At 42.9% G+C, this 18,478-nt stretch overlaps 1 protein-coding gene across 1 annotated transcript in view; it reads right to left on the bottom strand.

The window, feature by feature from the left end:
* The window catches only part of LOC126249662 (uncharacterized), a 255,623-nt gene extending 241,396 nt beyond the window's left edge, over positions 1–14,227 (bottom strand). Inside the window, exon 1 of the mRNA XM_049951342.1 lies at positions 14,094–14,227. The gene's annotated coding sequence lies outside the window, so the exon portion shown is untranslated. The remainder of the gene's footprint in view (positions 1–14,093) is intronic.
* Between the last annotated feature and the right edge of the window lie 4,251 nt (positions 14,228–18,478).

Here is an 18,478-nt window from a genome sequence, read left to right as displayed (position 1 = left end):
TACTCGTGTGGGTAAAGATGAAAGCAGCAGCTGGAGCACACAGGTTAGAGACCGACAAAAACTGGAACTCACTGGGGCACTCAGGATCTCACACTAAAATAGTGAGTGAGGTAGACATAGGTATGGTTGGGGAAATGCTGACCAACTATATAATAACTCCCAGCTGCTTCAGCAAGCCTTTCAATGTAGTAATTGGAAGAAGAGAGCTGTGGGAGAACACATTTCGACACCGTACACTGACGGTTCGAAAACAAACCAAGGTGTTTGGACCAGGGTACACAGAGTGCAGCCAACGCTGGAGGGTGCAATCTCTCTAGGAAAGATGGCCACTGTGTTTCAAGCAGAAATATCTGCTGTCAGGGTGTGCATGGAGGAGAATTTGCGGAGGTGCTACAGAGGTCGTAGCATTTTCATTTATTCAGACAGCCAAGCAGCCCTGAAAGCACTGGCAGCCTCTGCAACAAGATCAAAGATCGTGGCAGACTGCCACGAAGTCCTTGTAGAGCTCAGGGAGAGCAATGGGGTAAAGATGAAGGCAGCAGCTTCTGAATTTTAAACACTTCCGCTGGCCACCAGACTCCCCAGACATGAACTATATTGAGCATATCTTGGATGCCTTGCAACGTGTTGCTCAGGGCATGTAGTTGTGCACGTCGGTTCTGCTACCTTTCTTAGAGAAGGATGAGAACATTTCATATGCCCCCGAAACGTTGCTAACTTTCAGCAAGTTCCCCTTTTTCCGTTACGCTAGCAACCAATGTCTGCATCATTTATCTTTTTACTGGTGTAAAAATTAAGCTGGGGCAATATATCTCGATTCCCCTTTTTGATGAAAAACGGGTTGAAAACATTGTTGGTGTTTCAGTTTTCCATTGGTTGTTATTCGATTCTGTTTCCGTCAGCAGGTGCCATATGTAGTAGTTTTCTTCGCCCATAACAGCCGTAAAACACAATGAAATCTTTTTTAACTTCTGTGGAAATTTGAGGTAGAATGCGTGAAGGTCTACAAAAGTTGAGAAAGTCAGGAAGAAACAGAATTCCCACTGACATTAAAGCAGACAAGCATTGTTCCCGCATGCGGCCACTAATCGCAAATGAATCTTTATGTGTGTTTTGGACAAGAGAAAATGTCACAGTTCCACAGAAACGGAGACGCAAAGGAGAAACAAATTAAATTCATCGCTACAATGACCCAACCTTGGGTCACTCCATGTCAAATCCCCTAATTTCGCAACACTTTCCTGCTCGACCATCAAAGATTTCGACGACATTTAAGGTGAACATTTGCACATGCCACGATGAACATTTTTAAAGTTTAACGTTCGTCGAGGTAATAGAGGGCCAGATATGGTCCCTTTTTTGACTTCATACGCGACTTTGCGTAGAGCGAGAGTGAATTTCTAGCGACTTTGAGCTGTTATAGCTCGGGAAATATTTTGTTGAAAGAAATGAAATTTGGCCATCTTGTACAACGGTATGCGTTCACTTAATAATTATAATGAAAAGAATTTTAGGTGCCATATTCGGCCAGAAAATTTTAGACAAAATTGCCTGAAAAAATTTCAGAGTTTGGCTTCTTACACTATGTGATCAAAAGTATCCGGACGCCCCTAAAAACATACGTTTTTCATATTAGGTGCATTGTGCTGCCACCTACTGCCAGGTACTCCATATTAGCGACCTCAGTAGTCGTTAAATATCGTGAGAGTTGAATGGGGCGCTCCGTGGAATTCGCGGACTTCGAACGTGGTCAGGTGATTGGATGTCACTTGTGCCATAAATCTGTACGCGAGATTTCCACATCCTAAACATCCCTGGGTCCATTGTCTCCGATGTGATAGTTAAGAGGAAACGTGGACGGACACGTACAGCACGAAAGCGTACTGGTAGACCTCTTCTGTTGACTGACAGAGACCGCCGACAGTTGAAGAGGTTCGTACATCTACATCTACATCTATACTCCGCAAGCCACCTCACGGTGTGTGGCGGAGGGTACCTTGAGTACCTCTATCGGTTCTCCCTTCTATTCCAGTCTCGTATTGTTCGTGGAAAGAAAGATTGTCGGTATGCCTCCGTGTGGGCTCTAATCTCTCTGATTTTATCCTCATGGTCTCTTTGCGAGATATACGTAGGAGGGAGCAATGTACTGCTTGACTCCTCGGTGAAGGTATGTTCTCGAAACTTCAGCAAAAGCCCGTACCGAGCTACTGAGTGTCTCTCTTGCAGAGTCTTTCACTGGAGTTTATCTATCATCTCCGTAACGCTTTCGCGATCACTAAATGATCCTGTAACGAAGCGCAGTGCTCTCCGTTGGATGTTCTTTATCTCTTCTATCAACCCTATCTGGTACGGATCCCACACTGGTGAGCAATATGCAAGCAGTGGGCGAACAAGTGTACTGTAACCTACTTCCTTTGTTTTCGGATTGCATTTCCTTAGGATCCTTCCAATGAATCTCAGTCTGGCATCTGCTTTACCGACGATCAACTTTATATGATCATTCCATTTTAAATCACTTCTAATGCGTACTCCCAGATAATTTATGCAATTAACTGCTTCCAGTTGCTGTCCTGTTATATTGTAGCTAAATGATAAGGGATCTTTCTCTCTGTGTATTCGCAGCACATTACACTTGTCTACATTGAGATTCGATTGACATTCCCTGCACCATGTGTCAATTCGCTGCAGGTCATCCTGCATTTCACTACAATTTTTCATTGTTACAACCTCTCGATATACCACAGCATCATCCGCAAAAAGCCTCAGTGAACTTCCGATGTCATCCATAAGGTCATTTATGTATATTGTGAATAGCAACGGTCCTAAGACACTCCCCTGCGGCACACCTGAAATCACTCTTACTACGGAAGACTTCTCTCCATTGAGAATGACATGCTGCGTTCTGTTATCTAGGAACTCTTCAATCCAATCACACAATTGGTCTGATAGTCCATATGCTCTTACTTTGTTCATTAAACGACTGTGCGGAACCGTATCGAACGCCTTGAGGGAGTCAAGAAACATAGCATCTATCTGGGAACCCGTGTCCATGGCCCTCTTGAGTCTCGCGGACGAATAGCACGAGCTTGGTTTCACACGATCGTCTTTTTCGAAACCCATTCTGATTCCTACAGAGTAGATTTCTAGTCTCCAGAAAAGTCATTATACTCGAACATAATACGTGTTCCAAATTCTACAACTGATCGACGTTAGAGATACAGGTCTATAGTTCTGCACATCTGTTCGATGTCCCTTCTTGAAAACGGGGATGACCTGTGCCCTTTTCCAATCCTTTGGAACGCTACGCTCTTCTAGAGACCTATGGTACACCGCTGCAAGAAGGGGGGCAAGTTCCTTCGCGTACTCTGTGTAAAATAGAACTGGTATCCCATCAGATCCATCGGTCCTTCCTCTTTTGAGCGATTTGAATTGTTTCTCTATCCCTCTGTCGTCTATTTCGATATCTACCATTTTGTCATCTGTGCGACAATCTAGAGAAGGAACTACAGTGCAGTCTTTCTCTGTGAAACAGCTTTGGAAAAAGACATGTAGTATTTCGGCCTTTAGTCTGTCATCCTCTGTTTCAGTACCATTTTGGTCACAGAGTGTCTGGACATTTTGTTTTGATCCACCTACCACTTTGACATATGACCAAAATTTCTTAGGATTTTATGCCAAGACAGTACATAGAACTTTACTTTCGAATTCATTGAACGCCTCTCGCACAGCCCTCCTCACACTACATTTCGCTTCGCATACTTTTTGTTTGTCTGCTAGGCTTCGGCTATGTTTATGTTTGCTGTGAAGTTCCCTTTGCTTCCGCAGCAGTTTTATAACTCGTTTGATGTACCGCAGTGGCTCTTTTCCATCTCTTACGATCTTGCTTGGCACATACTCATCTAATGCATATTGTACGATGGTTTTGAACTTTGTTCACTGATCCTCAACGCTGTCTGTTCACATACTCATACAATGCATATTGTACGATGGTTTTGAACTTTGTCCACTGATCCTCAACACTATCTGTACTTGAGACAAAACTTTTGTGTTGAGCCGTCAAGTACTCTGAAATTTGCTTTTTGTCACTTTTGCTGAACAGAAAAATCTTCCTACCTTTTTTAATATTTCTATTTACGGCTGAAATCATCGATGCAGTAACCGCTTTATGATCGCTGATTCCCTGTTCTGCGTTAACTGTTTCAAATAGTTCGGCTCTGTTTGTCACCAGAAGGTCTAATATGTTATGGCCACGAGTCGGTTCTCTGTTAAACTGCTCAAGGTAGTTTTCAGATAATGCACTTTAAAAAATTTCACTGTATTCTTTGTCCCTGCCACCCGTTTTAAACGTTTGAGTCTCCCAGTTTATATTAGGCATATTAAAATCTCCACCCACATCTATAACATGGTCGGGAAATCTACTCGAAATATTTTCCAAATTTTCCTTCAGGTGCTCTGCCACAACAGCTGCTGAGCCAGGGGGCCTATAGAGACATCCAATTACCATGTTTGAGCCTGCTTTAACCGTGACCTTCACCCAAATTATTTCACATTTCGGATCTCCGTCAATTTCCTTCGATACTACTGTTCTTTTTATCGCTATAAACACGCCTCCCCCTTCACTGTCAGCCTGTCTCTGCGGTATACATTCCAATCTGAGTTTAGAATTTCATTACTGTTTACATCTGGTTTCAGCCAACTTTCTGTCCCTAGTACTATGTGGGCATTGTGACCGTTTATTAATGAGAGCAGTTCTGGGACTTTTCAATAGACACTCCTGCAGTTTACTATTACCACATTAATATTGTTATTCCCTGTTGCGTTTTGCCTACTACCACCTTGTCTCGTCTCAGGAGGTGTCTTGTCGGGCCTAGGGAGGAAATTCTCTAACCTAAAAAACCCACATGTGCAATCCACACGTACTCCGCTACCCTTGTAGCCGCTTCCTGCGTGTAGCGCATGCCTGGCCTACTCAGGGGGACCCTACATTTATCCACCCGATAGCGGAGGTCAAGAAATTTGCACCCCAGATCTCCGCAGAATCGTCTGAGCTTCTGATTTAAGCCTTCCACTCGGCTCCAAAGCAGAGGACCGCGATCGGTTCTGGGAACGACACTACAAATAGTTAGCTCAGATTCCACCCCGCGAGCAACGCTTTCCGCCTTCACCAACTCCGCCAACCGCCTGTATGAACTGAGGATGACCTCTGAACCCAGACGGCAGGAGTCATTGGTGCCGACATGAGCAATCTGCAGTCGGGTGCACCCAGTGCTCCCTATCACCGCCGGCAGGGCCTCCTCCACATCTCGGATGAGACCCCCCGGCAAGCAGACAGAGTGAACACTGGCCTTCTTCCCCGACCTTTCCGCTATTTCCCTACGGGGCTCCATCACCCGCCTAACGCTGGAGCTCCCCCCGTGTGCCTGCTCGAACCTTGCTGAAGGAGCGGCCCCGTGTCCACTCACAGGCAGAGCGGCGATGCCACACGGGCCCCAACCGCACCCGGTGCCCGCGAAGATGTTTCGACAGCAGGGACCGTGGGTGAAGCATGTAACACCTGGGGTGTACCATGCGATGCACCAGACTCCCCACTGCCGCTACACTACGAGGCAGCAGCCTGAAGATGGCTGACAGCGGCCATCAACACGTTCAGCTGTTCGCGAACAGTGGCCAGCTCATCCTGCGTCCGTACACAGCAGTCACACATCCTATCCATCCTAAGAAATCAATTTACTGTAGAGAGTTAATCAACTTTTAACTAGGCTCTAATTCACTAAAGGCGACTGATAGCTGACTAAACTGTGGTTACTAGACACTTCTTGTTGGAAACAATGAAAATAAGCACTACCTGTCTCTGAACTGTATTTAAAACAAACACTAGCACAAAGGCACCACATCTGATTAAAGGGACTCACTCTGACGGTATTCAAAACAAACACGAAATCTATGGAACACTATTACTAGTACTCGAAAATTAAAGCTTCCTAAAAGCAAAAACACACGGAAGAAGAAGCGACAAGTAAGAAAAATACTGTTAATACTTAAATTAACGTAGCTCGCTGCACAGCAGATGTGAAGCAGACGGCAGTTACGACGTGTAATAGGCAGACATCTATCGAGACCATCATACAGGAATTCCAAACTTCATCAGGATCCACTGCAAGTACCATGACAGCTAGGCGGAAGGTGAGAAAACTTGGATTTCATGGTCGAGCGGCTACTCATAACCCACACATCACGCCGGTAAATGCCAAACGACGCCTCGCTTGGTGTAAGGAGCGTAAACATAGGACGATTGAACAGTGGAAAAACGTTGTGTGGAGTGACGAATCACAGTACACAATGTGGCGATCCGATGGCAGGGTGTGGGCATGGCGAATGCCCGGAGAACGTCATCTGCCACCGTGTGTTGTGCCAACAGTAAAATTCGGAGGCGGTGGTGTTATGATGTGGTCGTGTTTTTCATGGAGGAGGCTTGTACCCCCTGTTGTTTTGCGTGGCACTATCACAGCACAGGCCTACATTGATGTTTTAAGCACCTTCTTGCTTCCCACTGTTGAAGTGCAATTTGGGGATGGTGATTGCATCTTTCTACACTATCAAACACCTGTTCGTAGTGTACAGCCTGTGTCGGAATGGTTACACGACAATAACATCCCTGTAATGGACTGGCCTGCACAGAGTCCTGACCTGCATCCTATAGAACACCTTTGGGATGTTTTGGAACGCAGACTTCGTGCCAGACCTCACCGACCGACATCGATACCTCTCCTCAGTACAGCACTCCGTGAAGAATGAGCTGCCATTCCCCAAGATATCTTCCTGCACCTGATTGAACGAATGCCTGCGAGAGTGGAAGCTGTCATCAAGGCTAAGGGTGGGCCAACACCATACTGAATTCCAGCATTACCGATGGAGGGCGCCACGAAATTGTTCTCATTTTCAGCCAGATGTCCGGATACTTTTGGTCACGTAGTGTATATTTCAGGGACCAAAGGTATGACGAACGTGGAATTTGGAATGTAGTAACTTAACGGCACAAGCTTTTCATATGTAAAGTTTCATTTATTTGTTTTCCAATACTGAATAAATTAAGTGTAAAGTTAAAGATTTTGTAAAAAGGTAAAAAATGCGGTACTTTTGACTTGATTTTGTTGAATACTATGTTCTATAAAATTTTTCAAACTGGTCTCATTAGAAAGACCATGCTTTTAAGCGTCTACAAAAGTATATTTGATTATACAACGCAGGCTAACAATGCTGGATAATTTGAATCAAACTTCCATGCGAAAATCGCGACATGAAATAAATGTAAACTTGGGATTCTTATATCTTGTAGCATAAACGCACGTTGAACATGTAACTTAACACGCAATAGCTTGGTGGCCCTAGGATGTGGAATATAATATTTCAGCCACCTACCATTTTCCAACGATCTGCAAATTCGTCGAAAAGATGACGATTTTTGTGGAAAGGTGAAAATGGTGTATATTCGGCACTTCTTTTACAAACCGTGTTTTAAGCTCCCCTAGAACAGCAGCCAAAATTTTCAACATGGTCTAACAGTGCTATATAAATTCAGGCAAACTAGCCGGAAAAATCGCCCTAAAAATAAAGATTTAATTTTTGGTTTCATGTATCTCGTTGATTAAAGGCCTGATAGACATTAAGCTTTGGATACAACGACATAGCAACATAATGTTTTCCAGTATAAAATATCGTTATGCACTGCTGTCTAAAACTTGATTTTCGTAAAAAATACATAAATAGATCACACTCAGTTTGCTTTTAGAAAATCTGTTTTCCATAGTTGATTCCAGACTAACCAAAGCTGTAAAAAGCATATTTTCAAGCATTCAGAAAATCACGTTCAATTTTCCAATGTGCGCTAACAATACCTGAAAATGACGGAAAATTTGAGGAAAAGTACCAGGGCAACAGGCTACATCCCCGTAGCAACCTGTTGTCCGTGTTTCGTTGCATGTGGTTTCTATTTTTAAATTGACAAGTAATATCTCATTATACTGCGTTGATACATGGAGAAGTTGTCACAAGCGCTCCAAGAACATGGGCCGGTAACTCCATCGCCACAGCCGTGCAATACCAGCCACGGGTGGGTTTCTTCATTCAGTTTCCCAGGCCTCTACTTTGCTTTCTCAATTTAGGATCTAATGCTATTGCTGTGGTACCTGTCTGCTTACCTAGCCACTTGATAAGTACCTTGTCTCCAATTCTCAAATCTATAGAAGTATTTCTTATACGCTGCAAGCAAAAAGTAATATAAATTTTGATTTTAACCCTATCAACATTGTAGTTTACATTTTTCGAAATGTTTGAGACACTTTCTCCAGTTCATTTTCTGGAAATTGATGCTGTCAGCCAGAGGACGATATTGAAGGAACAGAGAGCGTGGAAAAGAGGCATTGTTCTGGTACCCAACAAGCATGGAGAAGTTGTCACAAGCGCTCCAAGAACATGGGCCGGTAACTCCATCGCCACAGCCGTGCAATACCAGCCACGGGTGGGTTTCTTCATTCAGTTTCCCAGGCCTCTACTTTGCTTTCTCAATTTAGGATCTAATGCTATTGCTGTGGTACCTGTCTGCTTACCTAGCCACTTGATAAGTACCTTGTCTCCAATTCTCAAATCTATAGAAGTATTTCTTACACGCTGCAAGCAAAAAGTAATATAAATTTTGATTTTAACCCTATCAACATTGTAGTTTACATTTTTCGAAATGTTTGAGACACTTTCTCCAGTTCATTTTCTGGAAATTGATACTGTCAGCCAGAGGACGATATTGAAGGAACAGAGAGCGTGGAAAAGAGGCATTGTTCTGGTACCCAACAAGCATAATGTCTTTCGAGCCCATAAAATGGATGAGCCGGGCCTTGGGGATGCACAAATTTTATCAGCGCATCTCTTTGTTCCGTTGATGTGTCAATAATATTGCAGTGTTCGGAAACTTAAAATCAAAATTGATGTTTATCAAGTTACCTTCCATTAGGAATGTGGAATGCACTCAAGGACCGTGATATGACCTTCAAAATGATGGAGCACAGCAGTCAGTCATTCTTTCCTTCGAGGTTTTATTGAAACAAATCTAGGTTTCTGCTAGTGCCTAGCCATTACCAGTGCACTATTTCAGAGTTTCAATACATGTTCTAGTACGTCAGTCTACTGTTGTTCGGGCTTTTGTCACATTTCATTGACTAGCCGAAATCTAGATTTGCTTTAATAAAGCCTGAAAGGAAAGGACGACTGATTGCTGTGCTCCACCTTTTTGAAAAGTGATGTTACTTTTTGTTTGCCACCTATGAGATATACTCCTACTGATTTGAGAATTGGAGATAAGTTATTTATCATATGGTTTGGTAAGCAGACAGATACCACAACAATGGCTTTAGAGCCTAAATTAACAAAGCGAAGTAGAGGCCTGGGAAATTGAAGGAAGCAACCGACCCGTGGCTGGTATTGCACGGTTATCGGGCGTGACACCTGTGGCGATGGAGTTACCGGCCCATGTTCTTGGAGCGGTAGAGACAACGTCTCCATGGATCAACGCAGTATAATGAGATATTACTTGTCAGTTTAAAAATAGAAACCCTGGAACTTTCCCTCAAATTTGCCGTCATTTTCAGGTATTGTTAGCGCACACTGGACAATCGAACGTGATTTTCTGAATGCTTGAAAATATGCTCTTTCCATCTTTGGTTAGTTTGGAATCAATTATGGAAAATAGATTTTCTAAAAGCAAACTGGATGTGATCTTCTTCTTCTTCGTGGATGGATCACTTAGGATCACGCGTAATCAACATTTGTTGGCCTTCCTTTTCGCCCAGTATTCCTTCATACGGAACTAATGGGCTAGTTTTCGTTGCGCAGACAACATATGTCGGTTAGTTTTTACGAAAATCAAGTTTGAACTGATTTTGTAGAAATTTAGAAAGCAGCACATAACGGTATTTTATACTAGAAAACAATATGTTACTATGTTGTTGTACCCAAAGTTTCATGTCTATCATGCCTTTAATCAACGAGATATATGAAACCAAAAACGAAATATGTATTTGTAGGACTATTTTTCCGGTGACTTTGCCTGAATTTATGTAACTTTGTTAACCCATGTTGAAAAGTTTAGCTGCTGTTCTAGGGGAACTTAAAACACGTTGTTTCGAATAAGAGTTTTTGAAGCTTCGATAACAAGCGGTTTGTAAAAGAAGTGCCGAATATACACATTTTCACCCCTTCACAAAAATCGTCATCTTTTCGACGAATATGCATAATGTTGGAAAATAGTAGATGAATGAAATTTTATATTCCACTGCTTGTGCTACCAAGCTATTGCGTAATAAGTTTCATGTTCAGTGTGCGTTTACTCTACAAGATACAACAATCAAAAAGTTACAATTTTTTATGTTGTGATTTTCGCATGGAAGTTTGATTCAAATTATCTAGCACTATCAGGCCGCGTTGGATAATCAAATATACTTATGTACCCGGTTAAAACCATGGTCTTTCTAATGAGCCCAGTTTGAAAAATTTTACAGAACATAGTTTTCAACAAAATCAGGTCGAAAATAACTTTTTACAAAATCTTCAACTTTGCACTTAATTTTTCAGTATTGGCAAACAAACAAATGAAACTTTACGTATGAGAAGCTTGTGTCAGCCAGCCGGCGAGGCCGAGTGGTTCTAGGAGCTTCAGTCTGGAACCGCGCGACCGCTACGGTCGCAGGTTCGAATCCTGTCTCGGGTATGGATGTGTGTGATGTCCTTAGGTTAGTTAGGTTTAAGTAGTTCTAAGTTCTAAGGGACTGATGACCTCAGATGTTAAGTCCCATAGTGTTCAGAGCCATTTGAGCCATTTGAAGCTTGTGTCGTTAGGTTACTACAAGCCAAGTTCCACGTTCGTCATACCTGTAGTCCCTCAAATATAAGAGCCAAACTTTGAAAATTTTTCGGGCTATTCTGTCTAAAATTTTCTGGCTGAATATGGCTCCTGAAATTCTTTTCATTATAATTCTTCAGAGATTAGTTGGGTGATTTGGGTGCAGGGGACCAAACAGCGAGGTCATCAGTCCCATCGGATTAGCGAAGGATGAGGAGGGAAGTCGGCCGTGCCCTTTCAGAGGAACTATCCCGGCATTTAGTGTTTTAGGGAAATGACGGAAAACCTAAGATGGCCGGAAGCGGGTTTGAACCGTCGTCCTTTGTGCTAATCATTCCGTCATCTCGCTCGGTAAAATTCTTAAGAGAACGCATACCGTTGTACAAAATGGCCAAATTTCATAGCCCGAGCTATAACAGCTCAAAGTCGCTAGAAATTCACGCTCGCTCTGCGCAGAGTCGCGCATGGAGTCAAAAAAGTGACAATATCTCGCCCGGTATTGCTTCGACGAACGTTAAACTTTACCAGTGTTCATCGCGGACATGTGCTAAAGTTCACATCAAATGTCGTCGAGATCCGTGATGGTCGAACAGGGAGGCTTAGGTGAGTTGACATGGAATGACTCTCTCATAATAATGCAAGGTATGTTTTTCCTGGAGACCACAGTTGTCACATTACACACTTTTTTTCAGCTAACTAAAATTCACATTTCGGTCGTAGCTGTATAATTATCGATAGGAATTTAATGTTACGGCAAGGCTACAATTCATCTGCCTGGGCTAATATGGGTGTTTATCCTCTTCCTTTGCCGTAGCAATTTAGGAAGAGAGATTACGGTTTAATATTCGGTCAACTGCGAGGTAATTAGAGGCTGAGGTCAAGAATGGACTAAGGAAAAAAATCGGCGGGTCCTCCTCCAAAGGAGCCATGACGACACTCGACTTAATGGATTTAGAGAAAACAGGAAATACTTCCATCTGAGTGGCTGGGCGGGGATTTCAACCATCGCCCTTCACGCAAGGGCGCCCATTCCCGCGCATAAGGGGAGGCCACGACCCCTCCCAGCTCTCAGAGAAAGGGAAAAATATAGTTAATCGGGTGTTTTTCTTCCGAGAAAATGATTTAAAAGACTGTATTACGCAGATTTTTAACAGGGCCGGTATTGGAACGTTTTATGGCTACTTACAAGTCGCCATTCGGTCTCCAAAATATTTAAAGTACTTCACTCCCTTCCCCTGCAAACTATCTTATGTGCGCTCTTAACGAGTGAGCCAACTCTTTCGCACACTGGCTCTATCTCGAGTAGAAGTCCATGTCTGCCAAGCAGACTGTTCAGAACGGCTTCCAGCAATATACAACTGCTGTAAATTGATACCGAATGTGCTGTTAGTATTTAAAAGCCGCTACATCAAACAGCCGGATGCACGCGAATGCTTGTCGGAAGCTAACCAGAATCAATTACAGTCATCTTCGCTCCCTCCCTCCCTTCCTCTCTCTCTCTCTCTCTCTCTCTCTCTCTCTCTCTCTGAAGGACGCGCGCGCTCACGCACACATATGCACGCACGCGCACATACACTTGTTTTATTATTATTATTATTATTATTATATTGTTACCTGATAAAGTGTAAACTTCGAAGTCTCTTGTCAGATATTCCGTTAGCAGCTGTTGCCTACTGAGAGCCCACCCCTCAATCCCAACCAAAACGAGTCAAAATCGAGGGAATATTTCCTTTTCTACACATTACATTGGATATTAAACGCGTCTGCCCCGAATTTAGCCGTTATCATGAAATCGAGTAATCACATCGTAAGCTTTTGTCTCGTAGATAATCTATGATAAACGTGTAAGGGCTCTGTTTGAAAAAAATAAATTTAGAAAAAGAATCTACAGGCCACACATGGACAACAGCGCTACTTTTGAACAAAGCACAAACTATAGCGACTCGAAATATCTACATTAGACAGTATCTTCAGCCAAAAGTCTAAGCGCCTGCAACATACGGTACACAATTAAGAACGAATTAATTTCGAAGATCACTAAGTAATTATTGCTGCACTCTAGTGACATCGCACACAACCACCACGCGCAAGGACTGTCAGACTATTATTCTTTTTATTATTTTTTTCCCCTCTTCAGGATCGGATCAATATTATCTCGGTGAAATGAGATCGCCATGGAGCTGTTGGCTCAGTAACACATTAACAGGTGCCTTCATAAATCTTACGACAAGGTTATTTATTACAGAATATACTACGACAGTACGCGGATTTGGTTTTCAGTAGCCCAACATGCTATAACTTGCTGTATGTTGTGTGTGTGTGTGAGAGAGAGAGAGAGAGAGAGAGAGAGAGAGAGTGTGTGTGTGTGTGTGTGCGCTACCTGGGCACGCTCTTGCAAGTGGGCGTGGACCTGGAGCGCGTCTGCCCCTGCGTGTGTGTGTGTGTGTGTGTGTGTGTGTGTGTGTGTGTGTGTGTGAAGCAGACAATTCTCAAGGTAATCGTAATCCAAACAAAACTATCATCCACTCAATTTTGATCCGAAACCGGTCTTTGCTAAATAAAACAAAAAAGTAACGGACGTAAGCGGGTATCCTGCGGCGTAGTACAGTATACTAAAGTGAAGGGCGAAACAGATTTAAAGTAGTCAGTATCACGGAAATCATTCAATTAAATTCGCTATCGGTAATGTACGGGCCAGTAGCTGTAACAACTGATACAGACGCACTGCCTATAACAAGAAATGTAGCTTTATTAATTTTTTACGAGTCCGCAGATTGAGGAATGAGTACCATTTGGGATACATACTCATATAGCAATTGAGGAAGTCCATTTAAAATTTTCTTCCTACAAATGCATTTGGCAGAAAGGAGCAATCGCATTCACTTAGAATCAATGAATTTCCGTTGTCATTTACAAACTTCCTGTACTAAAGGCGAAAATGTCTAACAACACGTCATAAATTGAACAGTTATAAATAAATGGAATATTCGTAAGATGAAGATGTAAAACGGTTCGCAAATCAGCAAAGACCTGCGAATATACCAGAATTGTGCTCGGCTAGCCGAACACCTGGCGGCGTATGTAGGCAGTCCACTGAATGGCTGTTATTGATTTCCACTTGCGTCCCCGCGTCTCTTTACAATATAAACGCACGAAAAACAGTAATGCAGAACAGAATCCACAGCAGTAGAATGGAGAAAAATACCTTCTGTTCGTCGGCGCTCCCCAGCGGTGCAAATACGCGAGTTGTTCTGCAGCGCGCAATAAAATCACACAGCGTCCACGGAGCGTGCCTGACGCCGCAGCGAGCGCTTCGCCATCTTGCCGTCGGCGACGGCGTCGGCGCCGTCATCTGGCGGTGTAGTTCCAAAACTGTCCAACTCTTTTAACAGCTTTCGATAGATAAGTATCATTATCAATAAGCGGGAACAACACACTCGCACCTCACTCAGACTTTTTTCTCGAATTATTGTTATCAATTTTATTATTTCTTCCCAATTAACGAATTCGTCCAGTGTGCGTGGGTGGGTGCGTAGTGCGCGCGCGCGCTTGCCTCGATTTTCAACGGAAATTACCTTTACAGTGTTGGCCTATCTGTCAGCGCTTGACACGAGGGGCGTGCAATATTGATTTCTCACTCTTCCACATCTCCACTTGCCACATGTCGTTCACACTGGCTTTATATTTCATAACGTTGTCGACGTGGCATTCGCAATGATAGGTGCGTTTATAATTTAACAGTCACTCGCAAGGCCGTTTCGAGAACATTTTTCCCCCCAAGCGACATATCATTTGACACCCTCCTCAACCCCCGCCGCAGCCGCCGCCATTCATCCCACGGTCGTAAACGACCTTTCCAATTCTAATCATCGTAGAAGTGTACTGGCTTTTAATTTAAAACAAATGCTACATGGACATACCACTGCAACTCAAAATAATTCAAAGTCTTAATCGTAGTGCTAAATATTGAGAAACAACTCGTTTCTATTTTTTAAGACAATTTATGAGACATTAAAAAGTTTTTGGCGAAAAAAACTGTTACATGTGCAGGGAGGATCACAATTCATACAGAAAGCTAACAGGTGGAAGTACACGACAACGGAAGCAAAAACGTTCCAGTAATCGCAGGACCGGTTTAAGGCCCAAGCGCCCAGTTGACAGGGGCGCCAGAGCCGCCACAACTGTAAGATTCCTGTGTAGGATGTATCGCAATTAGTAGCGGCCACTTGGGGCGCCCGGAGAGGCGTTCAGGTGCAAGATTTGTATGCAGTGTGTACCACAGTTAGTAGCGAAAACTGACGTGGTTGAAAGGGTACAAGGTGAAAAAGGACGTTGGGCGTGGGGGAGGGGCAAACGGTAAGTTGTGTGGAAAAAAGATCTCCAACCGCCCCTGAGTAATCGTGAGTGCACAGACAAGCTGTCGTTACGAGCCACCGCAGACTTCAGTATTAAATATAGTCCCATCTTGTACAAATGTTTATTAAGTCCCCATCTAATTGGGCTCAAATTTCATTGCTAGCCTGAAATAAGACATCTAACTCGTCTGCATCATCCGAGACGGATATATTGAACACACCCTGGACTCGGCCTGTAAGGTCACCTGGCCTCAGTCCTTTGGACTTTTCTGTTTCAGATCATCCCAAAAGTTAAGTGTACAGGATTCCCATTAATACAGTTGAGTAATTAGAGCAGTGAATTCTACTGCCTTGTCAAGATTTACCAGATGATCTGGGGTGTTTGAAGGAATTTGTAACTCACTGCATGTGAGTGTAGATTTACCTCAAAATTATTAGATGACATGTGGAACACTTCTTTTAATATGTAATAGTGTAGTATAAATTTTGATATGTAAGGTACTGAAGCAGTATTTTACTTCTTGTTAAGGTACACCTTGGGTGTAATTTGAGACCACTTACATGTGGACTTAATCAAATAATTGCATTTCAAATATGCTGGTGGCCAAAACTTGAAAGATGAAATTAACTTTTGCACAATGTGACACTGCCAAGTAACATAGCTCAATGAAACTTGGATCATACATAGAAAGAACTGTTACACTATGGTACATAAGTTAAATGGAATAAATACACAATGAGACAAACAGAAATGACACTTTAATTCAAAAACAATAATTACACTTAAGTCATCGCAATTTATGATAGCCTCCTAGACATTATAAAAAGTGGAACACAGTACTTAATAGAGAGTGATAACTATGGATGGCAATGCACAGTCTCGTGCTGGCCACAAGGTTGGTAAGGAGTTCTTGTGGTCCGAGCATTCCCTTCCTCCCCCAGCACGGTTCACAACAGCTGGACGGTCGTGGTGCATGTGGAAGTGCTGCAATATGACTTCCCAATGCATCCCATATGTGCTCAGGCAACTGGAAGTTCAGTCCATGTAGACACACATATTTAGAGAGAGTGTATCAACATTATTTTGTAACGTATAAACCTTTATTGTTTAATGAAACTACATTGCCATAAATGTGTGTGTGTGTGTGTGTGTGTGTGTGTTTGGAGGGGGGGGGGGCGAGAGGGAGATTCAAGTGAGTGCACCAATATATCATTCTGTGCAGCACAAGTGTAAATTATGTGATGACAATACGTTAATTTTTAGCACAGAATGTGAAGTTACAAAGCTTTAACTTTTGGATGATTATATTTTACATATTAGTTGTTATTGAGAGAGAGAGAGAGAGAGAGAGAGAGAGAGAGAGAGAGAGAGAGAGGGGGGGGGGGGGGGTAAAAAAAATAAAAAAATTAATTTTTATGGTTACAGCTACACTCAAGCACCTATGTCTATACTGTAAATTCTCTGTTGTAGATTAGACGATGTGTGCTCATCTCAGGTAGTATGCTGATCACACACCACTTAAATACAGCAGTCCACTGACACTTATAAAAGATGAAACAGTGACTACTGTACAGGCCATTGTCCACCAGGAAAAATGGAGATTTTTGCATAGTTTAATAACTACAAATGGAAGTAGAAATTTGTATTTGTTTTTGCGTGTTGAAAAAATTAAAAACTTAAACAGAGTGAGAGACTTTTACGACCTGTCAGGGTCAATAAGACAAACCACCAGCTAAGTTGAACAGTGGAACAAGATAGTGGAAATGACCAGCTGCAGAATCTTCCTAGTGTTTGTTTGACATAACTGAGGAACATCTAAGTTGTAGGGAGATCTGAGTCTCTGTGAGTACTAGTCAAACACGTTAACCATTTTTCCATCTCCTTTATGTTACGCATACACACAGTGAGTTGCAGACGCCACCTGAGTCACTGATGAAAGCTAGATGATTTCCTGTCACTGGACGGTTAATGACCATCCAACTTTTATCTTAACTAAAAATATGAGGACCGAAACAAGCAGTCTCACACCAAGCTCATCACACTAATAGGACACAGAAAAACAATGTTAATCACAACACTGTTTTTCTGTATCCTATTAGCATGGTGGTCTTGGTGGGACTGCTTCTTTCAGTCTCCTTATTTCACTAAATGCATGAACTGATTGCCTGTTGATGCAGCAATCATTCCATCTCCCATCGGTGAACGAGAGACACCAATCTTATGTCTTCCTACTGGATAGTTGACAACAGTGTTTGATCCCAGCATACATCATGGCTGCAAGAATACACAAGAAAATTTTCTGACTCCACCCCTAAATGCACTGGCTGACACTTAGAGGAATGTATTCTCATGAGTGCTTGAATTAGTTGTTGTTGTTGTTGTTGTTGTTGTTGTTGTCTTCAGTCCAGAGACTGGTTTGATGCAGCTCTCCATGCTAATCTATCCTGTGCAAGCTTCTTCATCTCCCAATAACCACTGCAACCTACGTCCTTCTGAATCTGTTTGGTGTATTCATCTCTTGGTCTCCCTCTACGATTTTTACCCTCCACACTGCCCTCCAATACTAAATTGGTGGTCCCTTGATGCCTCAGAATATCTCCGACCAACCGATCCCTTCTTCTGGTCAAGTTGTGCCACAAATTTCTCTTCTCCCCAATTCTATTCAATACCTCCTCATTAGTCAGGGTCAATTAGTTATACTTATCTAACAGAATGTAACATCCTCTTTCACCATGATAACAATGGTGACATGCCCTGGCATGGACTCCACAATACGCCAAAGTGTCAGGGAGCAGTAATGATCCACAACTGCTTGACCCTCACTTCACAGATACGTGTCAGAATTGGATCCAAAACGTGTTCAAGGTGACCTGTGGAGACCAAACAAGTATCTGCACATCCCTGTAGTGTTTCTCAAAACATTCTCAATCTGCAGGACACACTGGGCAAAGACACACATCCACTGTATCAGGTGACAGGCTTCAGTATCATTCACCTGTGAGAGACAGTGGGGCTCAGGGGTCCCGTGTGACCCAGTCATTTAAACATGGTTGCCCATGACAACTTACTGGCAGAGGCTGTTTATCCCGTATTGAGGTATCCACAGTACACATTTTGCACAGTGGTACGACCTACGGAATTGGGAGTTCCACAAACACCCACACCTAGCTGTGATGTTAAGTGCTCATATTGCATGTTTTACCCATATTGCACTTTGCTGTCATGCCTGCAATC

This window comes from Schistocerca nitens, chromosome 3 (genome assembly GCF_023898315.1).
Source record: "Schistocerca nitens isolate TAMUIC-IGC-003100 chromosome 3, iqSchNite1.1, whole genome shotgun sequence".
Classification (NCBI taxonomy): Eukaryota; Metazoa; Arthropoda; class Insecta; order Orthoptera; family Acrididae; genus Schistocerca; species Schistocerca nitens.
This window is presented reverse-complemented; position numbering and strand designations above follow the sequence as displayed.